The following is a 5316-nucleotide window of genomic DNA, read 5'->3' as shown; positions in this document are numbered from 1 at the left end:
ATGGACATATTTTACAATCAAGCAAAACGCAACAAAAATGCCACAATCACAGAGAAATATGAACGCGAAGGGTAAAAAAACAAAACACCTACAATCTGATATATTTGATATATCACTAAGCTTTAGAACTTTGCTGTAAAAATCTCCTTCCGCGTCTGTCCCTGACACCTGCATTTCAGGCTGGCCGCTCTGGAAACACTCTGTGGAAATGCTCCCCACCCACACTGCTCGGTGCCTTGCCAGAGCTGCTGTGACTTAGATTACCATAGTAACTAGTATATCATGCAAAAGCGCAGATTCCAACCATTGAAATACTTTGTATAGTTCAAAACTTACGGTAATTTGAAAACATCACTGCACATCATAATGGCAGCTACAGTTTCAATCTTAAAGATCTAAAAAAAATATTTGGGAATGTCCGGCGGGCCAGATTGAAAAGCTCATCGGGCCGCATGCGGCCCCCAGGCCTTAATTTGCCCAGGTCTGCTGTAACATTACTGTTTGAATATTTAATGAAGTGATTATTTAGTGTACCACTAGATGAAGCCCGCGTACTGTACCACGCAGTCGTGTATTAAAAAATCGCAGCTGGACTGTTTGATTTATCTTAGAAGACGTTTCGCCTCACATCCAAGTAGGCTTCATCAGTTCATGCTCATAGACTTAGATTGGTCAGATCTAGTCCAGCGGCTGGTGTCAAAAACCCAAATATTTCTAATCTAAAAACCAGGAGGGTGTGCCTGGGCTAGGATGGTTTCGCCCTGTTGTAGTGCGAAAAACAACTCTTTTAATGCAAACGAGCAATCCTAACTGTCAAAGCCAACGACAGTGGTTAAAGTGTAATTTCCCCTCGTTAGCACTGAGCTATTGTGTGGCAGAATGATCGCTGTGGCTCGACTAATACCAGGCCAAAATAGTCACAATCCCCGGCGTAAGCATTCTATTCAGTTGTAAACAAATGACACAAACGGCATTCAGGGGACAAAAACATCAATTTCCCAACTGAGGATGTCAAAGACAGTAAGTTGCCTTTTTTGGACTGTGATGTCCACATTGGAGAAAACAGGTTCCTCCACACATATCGATCAATACCTACTTTTGGACTCACACCACCCACTGGAACACAAAGTGGGCGTTATCAGAACCCTACAACACAGAGCTGATAATGTTCCTACTGGCCCACAGGCCAAAGAGAAAGAGCCTAGGTATTTGAGGGAACCCCTCAAAACCTGAGATCACCCCAGCTGGTTGTTTGTGAAAAGTGCTTCCAGTTCCAGAAATAACAAGAACACAGTGGATGAGGAGGAAAAATGTGACAAATGCAAAACTATAGTCATCCCATATGTATCAGGTCTATCTGAGAAGAATGTTTAACCAACACAACATCCCAGTTCACTTCAAACCAGGCAACACCCAGAGACAGAGGCTGCTGCATCCTAAAGACCCCCCACACCCACAAAGGGAGGTTGAGCACACGGACACACTTTCACACAAACACGTGCAAACATACACTAACACACACAGGATCACGGTCAATAAAGGTGGATTGCCCGAATGCAGTTGAGATAGGCTCCAGCACCCCCCTCGATCCCAAGAGGGACAAGCGGTAGAAAATGGATGGATGGATGTTTCCTGTGGGATTATACCATGCATCGTCGCTTCCCTACTGCTTACTAGTGCGGTAACTTCTAACAGACTTTTCCACCATGTTTAATCGAGGAAATATGCTAGCTGATCACTGGGATCGAACTCAAATTAATCGCGATCAACGATCACAATCATATAATCGCCCAGCCCTACGCTGTATTATGTATCACTCATTATGCATTATTTTAACTTATCTTCCTTTTTTTGTAACATGCTAAGTGAATATGGGTACTTTATTATTTCACCATATTTCTTCACAATAACTCAGATATGGTAACACTGGCGAGCAGTAGAGAATATAAAGTGATTTTCGTTCCAGAACATAATTTGCTTTATTCACTATTGACGTATTTCTTGCCACTTTATGTTGTACACTTTTTTTTTTTTTTTTTTCCATCTAATATTACACCCAAAATGTGGTTTATTCTACTCTTTCAATGTATGTATTTTTGTATTTGTTTGACTTTCTCTCCTACTGTTATCAAATAGCATTTTTTTTAACTAACAATTGCCCTGCTTTTTTTAAGGACCGACTACAAAAAAACTAGTTAAAGATCTGCTATATCAGTGGTCCCCAACCTTTTTGAAACTGCGGACCGGTCAACGCTTGAAAATTTGTCCCGTGGTACTTTTTTTATTTATTTTATAAATTTTTAATTTTTTGTCATAAAAAAAATACAATAATGTGTGCTTACGGACTGTATCCCTTGCAGACTGTATTGATCTATATTGATATATAATGTAGGAACCAGAAATATTAATAACAGAAAGAAACTACCCTTTTGTGCGAATGGGGGAGGGAGGTTTTTTGGGTTGGTGCACTAATTGTAAGTGTATCTTGTGTTTTTTATGTTGATTTAATAAAAAGTTTATTTATTTATTTATTTATTTTCTTGTGCGGTCTGGTACCAATCGATCCACGGACCGGTACCGGGACCACTGTGCTATATGACAGAACTTTTCCGCTGTTTTTAAGCACCTTCTGCAAAAAGACTAGTCAAAGATCTACTATATGACAGGAGTTCTCTCCTGTTTTTAATGCCCTATGGCAAAAACACTAGTCAAAGGTCCTGCAGTGTTGAGCAGTAGCTTGTTACAAGTAGCAAAGCTCCATAGCTTAACTACATTTCCCAGTAGCTTGTCAGTAGCTTCGCTACTTTTTGAATGAAAAGCGATTCCTGTAGCTTAGCTATTTTTAGACCCATGTAGCGAGGTAGCTTACATCAAAGCTACAAGCTACAAAGAAAGAAAATGGACTGCAAATCCAGGCCCCCCCCAAAAAAAAAATACAATGACCTGGATGAATGAGAACATCTATGCATTTGGTCAAAATCCATGATCACTGGTTGGTGTTCGTATGATGAGTCACAATTGGCTAAAGTTAGGGCGAAACATTACGGACTGGCCAATCAGGGGCAAGATAAGGCGGGTCATCGATATCAGGAAAAAAAATAACAGACAGGCATTCATGACACATGACGAGGAAGTCGGAAACAAAAGGGCTTCAAGCTCAGGGTATGCATTAAAAAGCATAAAAAGTCATTGAATAGATTTAGAAAATTAAGGCCTCGAATGGCATTAAAATGCTTAAATGAAATGTTCAGAGGGATTAAAAAATGTATTGCAATTGTAGGACTTGGCCGATAGTCAATCCGTCAATCAGTCAAACAATAAATGAAAATTAAGTTAAGAATGTTGCAGTCATTGATAAATTGCTACGTCTGTCTGTGGGATTCTTCTTTTTCGGCTTTGGCTTTCAAACTGGATACAAGAGGTCTTATAAGGTCCGGTCCGAAAAGCGTGAAAACCGCTACCTCCATACGGCAAAATTAAACAGCGAAGGGGGCCTAAACTTTGCAATTCTTTGGTGACCGTGGGTGTGTAGTCCTTAACTGTGACACCATATAATGTTGATAAGGAAGCTCAGCTTGTTTCATACACGACTCCTTTATTTCAGCCGTCTCCAGTTCAACACGCATGCACCTCCTGGTACCCCAGCACCTCCAAAACCCTCAAATCTAGACTCCAAACATCCCAGAACAAGCTAGTCAGGTTACTTCTAGACCTCCACCCCAGATCACACCTCACTCCTACCCACTTCTCCAAAGTGGGCTGGCTCAGGGTGGAGGACAGAGTAAAACAACTTGCACTGAGCCTAGTCTATAAAATTCACTACACCTCCCTGATACCGAAGTACATGTCAAACTACTTCCATAACGTAAATGACCGCCATAACCACAACACCAGGGGGAGCTCCACAAACCACGTTAAACCCAGATTCCGATCTAACAAAGGTCTTAACTCATTCTCCTTCTATGCCACATCATTATGGAATGCACTCCCAACAGGTGTAAAAGAAAGGGCATCTCTATCCTCCTTCAAAACCGCACTAAAAGAACACCTCCAGGCAACTACAACCCTAGACTAACACCCTCCCCCATCACATCCCACCTCCCCGGATTGTAAATAATCAAATGTAAATAATCAAATGTATATACTTGTTCTTATGCTTTCTGAGCTCACTATGTTCACTGCTCGCTGTACATGTCCTACGAAGTCAGACCTACACTGTTTCAATGTCCATTTCTCAGATGATATAATTGTTGATGACTGAAGTGCTGATATCAACCAAACCTTGGCTACCCTTAACAGGTCTGGTGACGCACCTAACTGGACTTACTGTGGCTTAAGATAGACTAACGAGACAATTCTCACAACAGACCACAACTCTTATTCACTGACATTTCCACAGTAAATGAATAAGAATTCCGCCAGCTGCTTGACACTTTATGCTTAACTCGCTATCTACTGTACCCATTTTAAACATCTGTGAGGGTGTAAAATACAATGTATTCAAGATGTTTAATTGACTGAGCTTTTTTTAATGCATCATGTTGGCATTTTTCCAAATATCATTGCATGACTTGAATTTTTCAAAACTGTTTCAATCAATCATCCATTTCCGAACACAAGCATTATTTTTCATTCCTAGTATGACTTTAATTCATTGTTCCATAAAACCTTAAAACAATTTTTTTTGTATCCTGATACTCAGTTGTAATACTTGTTTCCACCATTTGTGGTAGTAATAACAATATCAAACGAACAGAAGAAGTCTGGAGCTAAAGTCATAGAAAATGTCTTACCTACTGCAAAAACACAGGTCAAAGATCAGCTATATGACAGGAGTTATCTGCTGTTTTTAAGGACTGACTAAAAAAACACTAGTTCAAGATTATGACCACAGTACTCTTTATTTAATCAAACCACAATGTTTGCACATTGTTGTTTTGGTTATAATGATCTAATGTCTTCTAAAAATTTAGATTTTGATGCAAGTTTTGTTTTATTTTATTTTTACAAGATGCCGCAGACGAGCTGCATGTCCTAAAACATCCCTCGGCCGTACTATGGACACCCCTGAACCCTGACCCATTCTAGAGGAAGCCACCGACATGAAACAGTGAAGAATGTCCCCTGTGTGAACGTCTACATCTTCAGGTGATGCTGGGCTTTGTGACAGTGGACAATATGAAGGAAGTTTCTACCATTAGGATGTTGAAGGTGAGCATGCAGACCCAAGCGTGAAATCCAAGCCTTTGTTGTCCTCTAAACACAGACATTAAATGGGATAAAGATGCTGGTTGGATAATGACATAGTGTGACTCC

Source organism: Entelurus aequoreus, linkage group LG08 (assembly GCF_033978785.1).
Source record: "Entelurus aequoreus isolate RoL-2023_Sb linkage group LG08, RoL_Eaeq_v1.1, whole genome shotgun sequence".
Taxonomy (NCBI): Eukaryota; Metazoa; Chordata; class Actinopteri; order Syngnathiformes; family Syngnathidae; genus Entelurus; species Entelurus aequoreus.
This window is presented reverse-complemented; position numbering follows the sequence as displayed.